Source organism: Notechis scutatus, chromosome Z (assembly GCF_049901735.1).
Source record: "Notechis scutatus isolate UNSWTSFEM ecotype Mainland chromosome Z, rNotScu1.2, whole genome shotgun sequence".
NCBI lineage: Eukaryota > Metazoa > Chordata > Lepidosauria > Squamata > Elapidae > Notechis > Notechis scutatus.
Window position 1 is genome coordinate 24,984,904 of NC_142025.1, and position 14,184 is coordinate 24,999,087.

The window sequence follows — 14,184 nt, forward strand, 5'->3', positions numbered from 1 at the left end:
AAAGAAATGATTAAAACAAAAATAAAACAGGAAGGTAGACTGTTAGTGGAGGCAAACAGTTTAATGAAGAGGTGCAGCTCAGAGCATTCTTTATATACAAGTATATACTTTTGCTCAGAAAAATTAACAAAAACAATCTGAAGTTTTGAGGGGACTGGCAGGTAATCTAGTGTTCCATAAATTGTTGCACCTTGTAAGACAGCTATTCTATGATGTGGTAACAGCCAGTCTGGACAACAGCATGTAACAACTTCCCTGAACTCAAGATATGCCCAGTAAAAGGCAGAAAGTATTTTTGGGGTACTGACTTAATCTAGTTCTTTATCTTCCCTGCTACGTTTCATGGACTCAAAGTCTTGTTGTAGCTAACAAAAATCTGACATTTCAAATCATCTTTGTTCTGATGCCAACCTTGTCCATGTTCAGGCAGAGCATTTGGAAAGAAACCTATATAATCCCCATCCCTTTTGAAAGAAGCCAAAGCCTTCACTCTTCAGACATCTCAGGAAATCAAATTATATTTCTGTTTTGGGTCCTAACTAATGAACTACTGGAAATGTATATAATAAAACAATAGTTTTATTATACATATTTCTATTCGAAGTCTACTACTAGAAAGGCTCCAGACTTGGAGCAGCTGGTGTCATATGATACTTCTAGAAAACATTCTGGTTTCTGGACATTGGTATAGGTAGAAACACATTATTTTCCTCCAGCAGAAAATAATTCAGAGCACAACTGTTCATAATCTCATATGGCCTCTCCAAAATTGTATGTCGATTAATTATTTGCAGTGTTAAAGAAACACGATCAAATATGTGAGTAATATGTTTTTAACATTATGTTTACTATCCTGGCATTGGTCAAGGTACCATGTATGGCATCCCTTTCATTTTTATTCTTACAACATTCCCTTGGGGTTGAGAGATAATGATTTGTTCATTATATAGTAAGCTATATAGGGTATCCCTGTGCTATAGTCTACTATTACATGCTGCTATCATTATATCCTATTAACTTGTAGTTTAGGTTGGTGACCTGTAATAAATAATTTGGTTTGATATTAACTTTTATTGATTTGATTAAATTTATATTTAATGTACTTCAGCTGTTCTTCTGGCCCCATTCATTTTCTTGTCCTGGACTATTCTATTTGCAGTCTAGTCTGCCTTTTTTCATATGGATTGGTATTGTGGAAAGGCCTATTCCTTTAATACACAAAAATAACTAACAATGTACAGAGACAGAGATCACAAACAAACCAGATAGCTTTTCTTGAGGTAATAATTTTGCAACCTTCCAATAAAGTACATTTTATCATGCTTGAGAATGAAAGAATAAACAACATGCATCCCACATAAAGTTTCCTATCCATTATGTTTTCTGCCTTAGGGAGATAGGTTCCTTGCACTTTACCACTATTTTTTAAAAAGTCCATGGCCTTTGTAATTGTCCTCCATAGTCACACACTAATTAACTAAAGGATGACTGCTGAGTATTGAAAACACAAATCTCCTAGCTGGGTCAGTGACCATCAGCAAGAAGCAATATGACTCAGTTCACAACAGCAGAACATTCTATCATTTGACCACAGCATGACTGATGGTTCGGCCATCTGGTAGATGGCCGAAATAAAGCCTGCAACGTTTACAGCAGTTTCACTATCTGAAAAGCACGTTGGAACTCAAATATGCTCATAAACCACAGTTTCTGATTCCAAAATATTGCTCTTTAATTACCAGTGTGCAAAAATTGATTGCTGTGGGCATCGAAGTGCTGCTTCACATGTTCCAAAGATGGTCATTAAAGAGATGATCAATCTCTGAATCCTGTCAACTTTCTTTCTTCGCTAGAATGAAGTTCATTCTGACTTACAATGTTCTCAGATTACTCAGATATTTCATAAGTCTATCCACAATCAAAGAAGAAAAAGTATGTTTTATGGCTTTTTAAGTAGAATATGACCAAAACAAATTGTGAATGTTCCATTAGTGGCTCTGGTCTGGGAAAATAAGTCTCTTGACTCTGAAAGGGAGCTGATTTCTTTTCTCCTCTGGGGTATAAGTTCTCTTTTGTCATTGCTAGAATTCTGTAGCTTCAGAACTCCAAAATTGCTTTAATTTTCATAAACAACATACAAATCTTCTAGACAAATACTACAGTTCTTTTTAAAAAATGATTTTAGCTTCCTGAATTCTACATGGGACCCAATCTAAATAACTGGATAGAAGCATTCCTGTCAAACAGACAACAAATGGTCAAATTTGGGAGTGTCCGATCAAATTCTGTACCTGTCAATAGTGATGTCTCCCAAGGCAGTGTTCTAGGACCAACTCCCTTCATACTCTACATAAATGACCTCTGTGATCATATTAAGAGCAATTGCGTTCTCTTTGCTGATGATGTAAAGCTGTTCAATACCACAGACAATACTGCTACCCTTCAAAAAGATCTTGACTATGTATCAGAATGGTCAAACAAATGGCAACTTCAAATCTCAACAAATCAATGCTCTGTCTTACATATTGGCAAAAAAAAATCAGAAAATAAAATACAAGCTGAATAGTCAAGACCTTGTTGAGGATCCAAACTTTGTAAAGGACCTTGGAATACTCATCTCTAATGACCTAAGTGCTAGAGCCCACTGTAACTACATAGCCAAAAAGGCATTATGAGTTGTTAACCTAATCCTACATAGCTTTTTCTCAGTAATATCACACTACTAACTAGAGGATACAAAGCATTTGCTAGACCAATACTTGAACACAGCTCATCAGCCTGGAACCCACATTACGTATCTGATATTAGCACAGTTGAGAAAGTCCAGAAATATTTCACAAGAAGACTTGTACACTCCTCTACTCATTGTAGAATACCTTATGCCACCAGACTTGAAATTCTAGACCTAGAAAACCTTGAATTACGCCGTGTTCGGTCTGATCTAAGTATGGTATATAAAATCATACACTGCAATGACTTACCTGTCAATGAATACTTCAACCATAACAACACAAGAGCACACAATAGATATAAACTCAAGGTTAATCACACCAAACTTGATTGCAGGAAATACAACTTCAGTAACAGAGTGATCAATGTCTGGAATACTCTACCTGACTTGGTTTCTTCCCCAAACCCCAAAAACTTTAACCTTAGACTGTCGACTAGTGACGTCACCCCTTTCCTAAGAGGTCTGTAGGGGGCGTGCATAAGCGCACCAACCTGCCTACCATCCCTGTCCTATTGTTTCTTTTATTTTTCTTATATGTACCCATTTCTTGTATTCATAACTATGTATATACTTATACCTATTATCTTGTAAGCGATTGACAAATCAAAATAAATAAAAAAATAAATGATTAAACAATTGATCACAAGCATATAATCCAAAAGGAAATGTATGTGATATTTATAATTAGTAGGACTGAATTGACTTTGGATTCAACCAAAAGGTGCTTCCAAGCATAACTGCTCAAAGGAGTTGCAGACAAGTACAGATAATTCTCAACTTACGACCACAATTGAGCCCAAAATTTATGTTGCTAAGTGAAACATATATTAAATGAGTCCCCCACCCATTTTACAACTTTTCTTGCCACAGTTGTTAAGTTAATCATTATACTGGTTAAGTTAGTAACATGGTTATTAAGTGAATCTGGTTTCCCCATTGACCTGGCTTGGCAGAAGTTTGCAAAAGCTGATCACATGGCCCCAGGACATTACAACCATCACAAATACAAACCACTTGCCAAGTATCTGATCAAGTGACCATGGGGTTGCTGCAACGGTCATAAGTGTGAAAAACAGTCACAAGTCCCTTTTTTCAATGCTGTTGTCACTAAACGAACTGTTGTAAGTCAAGGACTACCTGCACTTCAGACTTCCGGTTTGTCGGCTTCGGCAGCGGCAGGGATTCGCGATCCTGTGCGATCCCTGTTGCACTAGCCATCTTGGTGCCTCCGATCCGGACGGGTTTGGAGGCTAAGGTTGCCCCGTAGAGGCAGCCGAAGATAGGAGGGATCCGGACAGGGGGTTGGGGTTTTCGCAGACCCCTTCCCCACCCGGCTTAACCCTCTTTTCTCAAGGTGGTGGAGCGGCGGTCAGCAATGGCCGCCACAAAGAAGCTGACAGCTGGACAAGATTGTGCTGGAGGAAGAAGGAGAAAGTTTTGAAGTGAAAGTTTTTTGGCTGAACTGGGACTATAAGATACAAGTATTATCCTGAAAATCCTGATTTTTTTGAAAGATACTTTGTTTCCAGAAGAGATTTACAAGCGGCGAGTGAAAGTGCTTAAAGAGAAAGTTTACTCTCCTTCCACATGGATTTAACAAATGGATATTGAAAATCCTGCTATTTTACAGAAGGTAAAAATTTAAAACTTTCTGTTATAAGTGGGAAGGGAGAGGACAAAAGGAAAATTTTTATTAAGATTTTGTTGGAGGAGATGCCTGGAAGATTTTGAGATTGGAAGTTAATTGCAATAAGACTTTAAAATACAGATTGGGTTTTTTTTCCCCTTGCCAATTGATATTACCCCAGGAAGAAAAAGTGTGAAGAACTTTGTGCTCTGCTTGGATTGTTTGATGACTTTGGGATTTTGGGGAATTGTTTCAAGCTTTGAATTATCTTGGTTGTTTTAAGAAGAAGAAGAAGAGAAAAAAGAAGAAGAAAAGGTTTATAATGGCTTTATCTGTTGATGAACTGAGAGAGGAATATGGTAAAATAAAAAAAGAAGGTAAAGACGGTGTGAGAGAAATTTTTTGCTTTTTAGAAATGGCGCTTGCCACCTATCAACAAACACAGCAATTAATGGAGGAAGCAGAAGCGGAAACGGAAGCGGAAGAAGAAGAAGAAGAAGAAGAAGAAGAAGAAGAAGAAGAAGAAGAAGAAGAAGAAGAAGAAGAAGAAGAAGAAGAAGAAGAAGAAGAAGAAGAAGAAGAAGAAGAAGAAGAAGAAGAAGCCATCTTTAACGAGTTTACAAAGTTGATTAAAAAGGACATAAGATTTAAAAAAATATCCAAGAAAGAGAAAAATAAGATGCAAAATCAATACAATGTTACAAAGCAAAAGAAAAGAGAAATACAACAGAGAGGGGAAGCTAAGGGGGGTAAAAAGACCAGATGGGATAAGATAGGAAGGAAGAAGGGGGGAAAAAGCCACAAAGGTATGAAACAAGATGTGGAAAAGAAATCTTTTTTTAGGGATAATGGGTAATGCATAATTTTGTTCCAAAATGTTTCTGCAAGGTACATGATAGTATTGTAGTATTTGTATTAGAAATAGAAAATTAGAATTTTATAAGATTTAAGTAAAGATTAAAACATTAAAGGTTTAATAATGATAGATTTTAAGATTTAATAAAATATTAAAAGGAATGTTTAAAATACTTAGTTTAAGTATAGAGTTTACTATTGTGTGGATGTGTGTATGAACTTATTATTATGGTATTTGTTTTTGAGATAGATAATTGGAATGCTATGAGATTTAATGTTTAATTATATATTTAATTATTTTATGGATTTACTATTTTAGTAAGTAGAATGTACTAAGCAGAATTAGATAGGGAACTAGGTGTTACCTTAAATGTTAATTTAGGGGAGTGATGGAAAGGCATCATACTTTGATTAGTGATTTCAGGAGAATTTTTTTTTTCTAATATGAATGAGATAAATGGATAATTGGAAAAGAATGGACAAAAGATACAAATATAATGATTTAAATTAAGATGAAATAAATAAAATAGAATTAAGAAGAGTGGAAAGCGGGGAGAAGTTATAATGAAGATATAGAAGGGTAATAAGATAGGTAATGGCATATAAGTTGAACATGAATTTAATTGAAGTCCATACAAAGAGAGGTAATCCGGGGCCAAGCTACTTTTTAAAAAGAAGTTTTATGTTTTTGTGTTTTGTGTGTGTATGTTTGATTGAGATTTAATAAAACCTTGGGAGAAAGCGAGAAGAATATTTGTAAACAAGGCAGAGGGAAATATGAATATGATGAGTATAAAATGGATAAATATAGAAATGTAATTGAATAAGAGCAAAGAGAAATAATGAGAAATTTGCTAAAAAATATTTAAGTGGAAATGGGATATATTAGAATTATATTGTATAAAATAATGTTTTATCGGCCTTGTAAAAATTTATAATGGAAAGAGGTTTAATGTCTTTAATGTCTAATGATGCTTTGTTTGTCTTTAAAATTAATAAAATTTGTTTCAAAAAAAAAAGGACTACCTGCACTTCATCTGGAGTCCATGTGAAGTATTTCTTTAATCTGATTATGAAGCATTGCCCAGCCATAAGGATTAGCCCTCTGGGATTGCAATTTTGATATTTTAGCTACCACCAGTACATGATCCACAGTCTTCTTGCATATCTGCACAACTTTTTTGATCTCTTTTTGAAATGCCTATTTTACCCTTCTTGTAATATCTCTTGGTATTCTTGGTATATGCCATATTACAATAGCTAAAGTCTTTTACCAACCAAATAGGATGAGAGATCCTTTATCCCAAGGGGACATTTTTAAAAAATTGGACCACCATCCCTCTCCCTTCTGCTATAAGCAAGATTTAGTACTGAAATATCCTTTGTGAACAATATGCCTTAATTATAACATTTGCAACACATAAAAATACACACACACACACACACATTGATTTTTGAGAGCCAGTAGTCCAAAATCATCAAAATTTTGGAGTTCAGTGCTATCTACAGAAAATTACTGCTAGACACTTGACCATAAATTGAAACAACTATTGCATGCACCAGTCTTTGAGTGCATTAAAAGCTTTTCCCTTAGTCATGGTTCAATCACAAGATAACAAATTCTGAGCTTGACAATTTCTTAAATCAAGAGTTATGATCAAGCACTCTCAGGAAATTTGCCTTGGGGGGAAAAAAAACCTTTGCATCTAGAAATAACAAAAGGAAAAAGGAAAAGGATATTTTATATGAACTGGATAAACAATCCTGATAATAAAAATAAATGGTTACGCATGTCAGGCAATGATATTTTGATGTAAATATTGTTTCTTTGCAAATATTCTCACAATTTACTAACATGGAACACTAATTTCTTCTTTGGGAATATTTCAGTGATCAAATAAAGATCCTCATATATTATAGTAGAGCACACAACCTTTACTGTGAGCAAAGCGTTCTTGCTAACCAGATGCAATCATCATTTTTGATTGTACAAATCACCTGGAATCAGTGATTTTGTTCAAAGTTGATGTTGCATGCTGTGGAATGTTTGTAGGCCAGAACCAAAGTCCTAAACTATTTTAATTAAATTTGAAGAATGGAGTAATTGAAAAAACTTATATTGAAAGATTATAAATATCAGCATAAGAGCAAGTTATAAGCAGGACTACTAAAATCAGTGAGAATTTAGTCTGGACTTACTTCTAGGAGGATCCTGCTGGATCCTTACATAACATTATGGCTTGATGTAATAGTGTGAACTTGGATACAACTTAATCTGATATCCAAAGATAGGCAACTGAGACATGTTCAATATTCATATGAGTCAAATCTTGATTTACAGTAGGAAATTAAAGGCATATTTTAGAGACAAACATTTCAACTTCAGCAATTATCAGAAACCTAGAAAATGTCTGCTATTGAAGTGTGTGTGTGTGTGTGTATGTGTGTGTGTGTGTGTGTGTGTGTAGATAAACTTTGCAAGAGGATATTGTCGAATAGTGACACTATCAAAAACATTTTTCTTCTTGGGCAATCTTTCCAAATATAAAGGAAACTCTGTAGATGTATCACTTGCTGGAAAGTGGGGGCCAATTATAATAGCAATAGCACTTAGACTTATCTACTGCTTCACAGTGCTTTACAGCCCTTGCTAAGTGGTTTACAGAGTCAGCATATTTCCCAACAATTTGGGTCATTATTTTACCGATCTTGGAAGGGTGGAAGGCTGAATCAACTTTGAGCTGATGAGGTTCGAACTGCCAAACTTCAGGCATCCAGCAGTCAGCAGAAATAGCCTGCAGTACTGCATTCTAACCACTGCGCTACTGCGGTTCAGTATAATGCCCATGAAATAACACCTGTCTGCTTAAAAATAAGTATTATAAATTTGGAACTGTAGAATTTATTTTCTCACTCTCTCATAATAATTTTGTTCTGTAAATCTTGTTTCTTATTCCTCTACTGAAGTATTGCTGTATCACAACACTTAACATTTCTCACCACTGTTGATGATAGCTAGGCTTTCTGGGAGTCATTCAAATGTCAGACAGAATTAAATTACCAAGCCATGATTATTACAAACTCAATTTTTCTCCAAACTAGACCATATCCTAAAAACTAAGTGATGGAATAAGGGTGCAATAGGATCAAAGTTGGTGATGGCAGGGTGGTAGAGATAAAGACTTAATTCTCATGATCAAATCATGGTATGGAAATAACATCTGTTTCTATGAAATACAAACTAAAGAATGTAGATTGAAAAAATATATTTCTACAATTCTGTTGTGGCCTGCCGGGGGCTGACAGAACTAGAAGCAGAGTTGGACAATAGCGAGAAGGTTGTGGAGGAACCCTGGGCCAGTCTTGGCGGTTGAGGAGGGCTTGGATGAGGGCTCTGCATCGGAGGCAGGGATGGGGCCAGGGCAGACTGGCAGTCATCAACTGCCTTCAGACTCAGACAGCAGTGAGGTGGGGGAGTTTCTGGAACCAGTTCCCAGCCTGCACATGCGCAGGGCTGCCAGAAGACAAGAACAACTGAGAAAGCAGGGTCGACTCAGGAATAAAGCCACACCTCAGAGATGATTGGCCCCTCCCATAGGACAAAAAAGAGGAGTGAATGGGACATGAGCTTTTGCAGGAAGCAATTAGTTCATCTGGTCGATTCAAGCTTTGAAAAGTTCTATTTGACTCTGTGTCAAGTTTGGCCTTGTCCTGTGTTTGGCGATTAGTTCTCTGGCAGCATTCCAAGTGCGGTAAGGTGGGTGTTTATAAACATTCCCCTGACGGAGAGTTTGTGAAGCCTTGCAGGCTGTAAATGAAAGTAATTCACAACTGTGAAAATAAAACAGGTTTTGCTGGGACTAAGATTGTGGTTTATGCTTTCTAAGGAAGCCCAAGTCAGAACAAATTCACTGTACAGTGAATATAACATTCTACAGTGATGGGTGCTTCTTGGTCAAACATATTAAGAATGCTAATATATATTTTATTGGTCAAACAGTAAAACTAATTTTATTTAAAGGCCAAATAATTGTTTGTAATAGGAAGTTTAAATTACTTCCTAAAGCAAGCATAAAACATTTCAATATTTTTGAAAATTGCTGTATGTGGTTCTGAATTACCTGCCAAGGTTGGATGCTGAATTAATCATGCTTAGAATTGTCTGTCGAAGTATTGGAATAATGAGGCCAATGCAGGAAGCTCTTTAATTTCAAGACGTCTATGGTAAGAATCCAACCTACTCAAGAAATATTTTTGTCTCAGTTCTCTGTTCAGAAAAATAGAAAAGTGATGTTATCATTAGTATCCCTGAAGCAGTCTTTACCATAGGTATGTTAATTTACATCAAACTCAGTTAGTAGTCATAACGATTAGGAACAAACTGAGAAAGCTTAAGAAGATATGCTAAAATTGTCTTCAATCTTTTTCCTATATTATAGAAATAGCTTCAAATAAATAATCAGAAAGTAAGTTCTTATATTTAATGAAGACAAAATATCATCAGACTAAGGATTAAAAATGGTGGGCCTCAATTCTATTGAAAAATTGAGTTCCTCCTTGGATAAGCAAGCACAGAAGCACAGTTCAATTGCTATATAATTTTAAGTATATGCCTATATTTCTCCCAGTGAATGTTTCATATAGACTTAATTACACTTTCATTTTTACCAAGAGAGCAATCTATGGCAAACTATTCTTATGACCTACCAAAGCCAATGACAATTCTTATAGCACATAATAACCTAGGTACATTTAATTATGTTAAAGATGTTTTTTTAGACCCAATGGCTATAGAATCACAATCTTCAAAATGATCTTTACCCTCGATTGGGAAATTATTAAATTTGTGATTTAGCTTCTATTTACCTTCCGTTATTGTTAAATTGTAATAAGATATTCCCCTCTCCATTCAAGAATCCTAGAATGAAAAATATATATCCTTGCTCATGGTTTTATGTTATTTACATATTATCGTTGTGTTTGCCTGAAACAAATCACTGCCATTCCCAATGTGTTACACAGAAAATAACCTTGCTGGGTTTAAAGGGTCATTTAATTTGGGTGAAAAGAGCAAGTGACACTGACTTAATAATTAAAAGTTTCATTTTATCTTAGTTCGTCCCTAGAATAGTAAACAAAATAGGAGATGAAGTGAATAAATTGATTATCACTGAATTTACCATAGAAATAAGCATTTTGCTAGAAGACACTCTTGCTTTTCAGTGGCACTGGCACTAAAGGGCTTATTAAGATCAGCATATACTATCAAGCACAGAAGGAAATGGAATGGCTGGAATGCTGGTCTCATTTTCTGTTGAACTGCTTCACCTTACTCTTTATATATATTTTATTTCATTTATGTTCTTCTTCAGATATAAAATGGAGATAGTCTCAAAAACTAAGTTAAGAATTCTGCAATACTAAATCCTGCTCAAAAATTCCCAAAGTATCCCCCCACCCCACTCCCAGTTCACCATCATTTAAAATATTAAATGTCTAGATTGGTTGGATTTTTAGAAATTTAGAAGAAAATAAATTTAAATAAGAATGAAACATTTTTTAATCTGTTGGGAAGTCAAGCAGGAATCACTTTTAGTGATCAGGAGCACTAAATCCAAATTCTGAAGATAAACCAAATCTCTTAAAATAATTGCAAATCTCAGATAATAATATAGAACTGAAAATTAACACCTGCAATGATTCAGAATACTATTTATTTACTAACTACAAGGATTATTTGAAACAAGCAATTGGCACAAACATTCCTGAAATTGCTCAGCAGCTCTGGGTCAGAGTTGTACTTTCAGGAGATCCAGTACAGAAATATTCAACAGCGTCCTTTAGTCAAGAGAAGACAGAGAAAAGTCCATTTATATTCTATCATTTAACCACTTTGGGATGGTAGTTAAAAGTACAATCTAGAAACCGAACAGAAAGATCTAACATTAGTTCTAATCTTGCCTTAGACATGAAGCCCGCTGGGTGACTTTGGACCAGGCATTCTCTCACAACCCTAGGAAGCAAGCAAGGGCAAACCCAAAAATGTTGCCAAGAAAACTCTATAGTATCAACTTATTCACAGATACACCAAGGACTCAACAATGATTTGAAGGCCCAAATAAATAAATAAGTTTCTTTTTTATCCCCAAATTCATACATTCACCGTATGTATTATTTTTTGTCAGAAAGTTGGCAAAGAAATAAGGAAAAGTATATTGTATTCAGTACCTTAAAAAAAACTTTCAAGATTCTTGTTTTTAATTACCACAGCTTATCTAATACTCTAATACAATAGAATTAGTTCTTCATTCAAGTTTTCTATTCAATATTTTCCATTTTCCAAACTAGATTTTTATTATTGGTAATATTTGTACATTTCAATATCAACAGCTTTTATGCTTCTCTTTTCCACAACTGGTTATTTTCTCTCCTTCCTAGTTAAGCAAATACAGGATCAATTTATTTGGCTTATTTAACTGCCTAAACCTCTCAACAGCCACTGGAATGTATTTTTATCCCCTTCTTTCTTCAGTCTTTTTCAAGGCGATTGAATTTCTATGCTTCCTTTAGAAAAGCATATCGAGATAAACATACTGCTATTTCCCACTTGCGGCGAATCTCTACACCTCCTTTACACAGCCATTAATTGCGTATTTTGGGGTCGCGACCACAACATCTCTCGGGACATTCTTCCGTTTTGATCGATTCATACATTAATTATTTTCTCCCTTACAACGGGACATTCAACTCCCGCTATCGGCCTTCGCATTTTAAGGCTTTAAGTGGAATGTGCAAAATCCAAGGAAAAAAGAGATTCTCACCCGGGCATGAAGTTGACTCCCTGATTAGCCCACCCGAGCAATGCAAGGCAGGGAGTTCAAGTGTCTTACCAGATGCAGCGGGATGACTCAGAAGGAGGAAGGGAGGCGAGGCACAGGCAAGCAGGCAAGTAAGGAGAGCCGCAGCTTGCGAGCTGGAGTCTTGCGCCTCACCTGGGAGCTGCTACCGCCGCCACTGCAGCCTGGATTAAAGACCTGGCTGCCATTTGTTGCACGTCTTCCGGGAGAAACTGCACACGAGGCATGTAGGATTAGCCTTTCCTCCTCATGACGATCTTAGGGAGGCTCGTTCTGTTCCGTTCGTTCCTTTCACTGTAGCAAAATCCCAAGGCAAGTAGCGGCGCTTCCCGCCGGGGGAGTCAGTTGCCTACTGCCTCTTCGCCCCACGTTGCACCGTCAGCCGTCTAGCACGTCCCAATCGCTCTGGTACTTCGTTTATTTCGCTTACCAAATGATGAGCGGCGTCGGGCGTTACAGAAACGGCTCGGTGGCGTCCTGCAACCCGGGCGTGGCAAAAGCGGGTGGGGGGGGGAGTGTTGTAGGGTATGTTGGAAAAACACGACCAGCTCAATTGCTTCGTGCTCCACAGGTGCTGCGTAAAGGGCCGGGGTGTGGGGGTGGGAGGCTGTCCCTTTTTTTTCCTCCTCCACGGAGATTTGTATTCTCCGAGACCCTCAAACCTTGCTTCCTGGAGAGGCGCGCGCGCAGTCTCTACGATCCGGGAGATGACTTGCTTTCTAACGGAGCAGACTATGAGAGTTTTGTCTTACGTGCTGCAAGGGAATCTCAGGCTGCTAGTGTCTAGTTTGAAATTTCCCTTCCCCACCCTGCCCTGGAACACCTGCAGAAAGAAATGAGGCATTCAATTCCGCACGACCTCCCTAAAGGGTAACCCCAGATTTTCCCTCCTGTTCGGGAAGGGGCTTGCGCTATCATATCCCGGCTCTCCAAGCTTACCAAACCCTAACCCGGCCAACGACCAGAATAGTTTCGGATTGTTAATCTCTTTGCAAGCACCCGGGCTCTTGAGATTAATTTGAAATGTGTTCAGTCGGGAGAAGTCTTCCTAAATATAGCAGCATTTTTCCTTAACTTACTCTGTTGTCCCAATTTTATTACATCTTTCCAGTTTTACCGCAGATTGCGTCCCATCCCTGCCTCCTTTCCGACCGCCAAGTTAAACTGTTGCTCTTGCAGCTTCATTTCTTCCTCCGCTAATCGGGGCTCTCCCGTAAGACCCATTGTGGCTAAATGTACCCTAGTTTTATTCGGCCGTGATAATACCTAGTAGCATTTCAATGAGGTCATTTCCAGATTGCTGTATAACCTCAACTCGGAATCAATACTATTCTCTTGCTTTTTCTACTGATGATTTGCAGTGATACAGCTTCGCCTTTCTAAATCTACCTAGAAATTGTATATGCGCAATTTATTTTCTTTCAACCAGACTTTAAACATCTGGGAAGGGAATGCGGAGAATACATTTCGGAGAAAAGGTCTGCAGGCTGTACCACCGAATGGTATTGTTTATGTTGTGCCCTACCAACAGCTAAAGATCCCTTTGGGCATAAATTAAAATTCATTCTCCCTGCCTGCAGCCTCCGTGCTTTCCATTTTTATGAAATCCACCCTGCAACTTCGAAAGATGTACTTGAGAGCATATCTAGAGAACAGTGCTGGAGGAGAATATCGTCTTTGCAAAACAACCAAATCTCTCTTATCAATCCTGTCCTCTGTCTCGAAAAAACTGAGCGGCTAGGAAGTAGCTGCCTTGTTCAAGGAGGGAAGGAACGCGCGCCCATTCTATACACGAAATGCAACAGGCGGCGGCGAGAGCTTACCTTTTCCCGAGCTTTGAGCCCCGGTGACAGGCTTGTGGGGGGAGGGGGGGAGGGACAGGCTTTGGGGGTGGAGAACAGAATGGATTTTTTTTTCTTTATTTCTTTTTATGGCGGTGAAGGAGGAGGAGGAGGAGGAATGAAATGGCTACTCAAGGACTGCCCCCTTGGCTTCGGCCTGCTGAAAGCAACTGTTGCCTGAGCCTGTCTGGGTCCAAAGGACTTGTGCAGTTTTGAAGAGAAGTCAGAGCTCCCCTTCATCTCGGGAGGAAAAAGGAAATAGGAAAAAAGAAA

General features: G+C 37.5%; 1 protein-coding gene across 6 annotated transcripts in view; it reads right to left on the bottom strand.

Annotated features, from left to right (window-relative positions):
• Positions 1 to 12,888, bottom strand: part of LRRC3B (leucine rich repeat containing 3B) — a 134,684-nt gene extending 121,796 nt beyond the window's left edge. For 5 of the 6 annotated variants that reach the window (XM_026685757.2, XM_087948114.1, XM_087948113.1 and 2 more), the window contains exon 1: positions 12,104 to 12,888. The gene's annotated coding sequence lies outside the window, so the exon portion shown is untranslated. Of the gene's footprint in view, positions 1 to 12,034 lie in introns of all 6 variants that reach the window. The other variant, XM_087948117.1, reaches the window with a different exon arrangement.
• Positions 12,889 to 14,184: the final 1,296 nt, after the last annotated feature.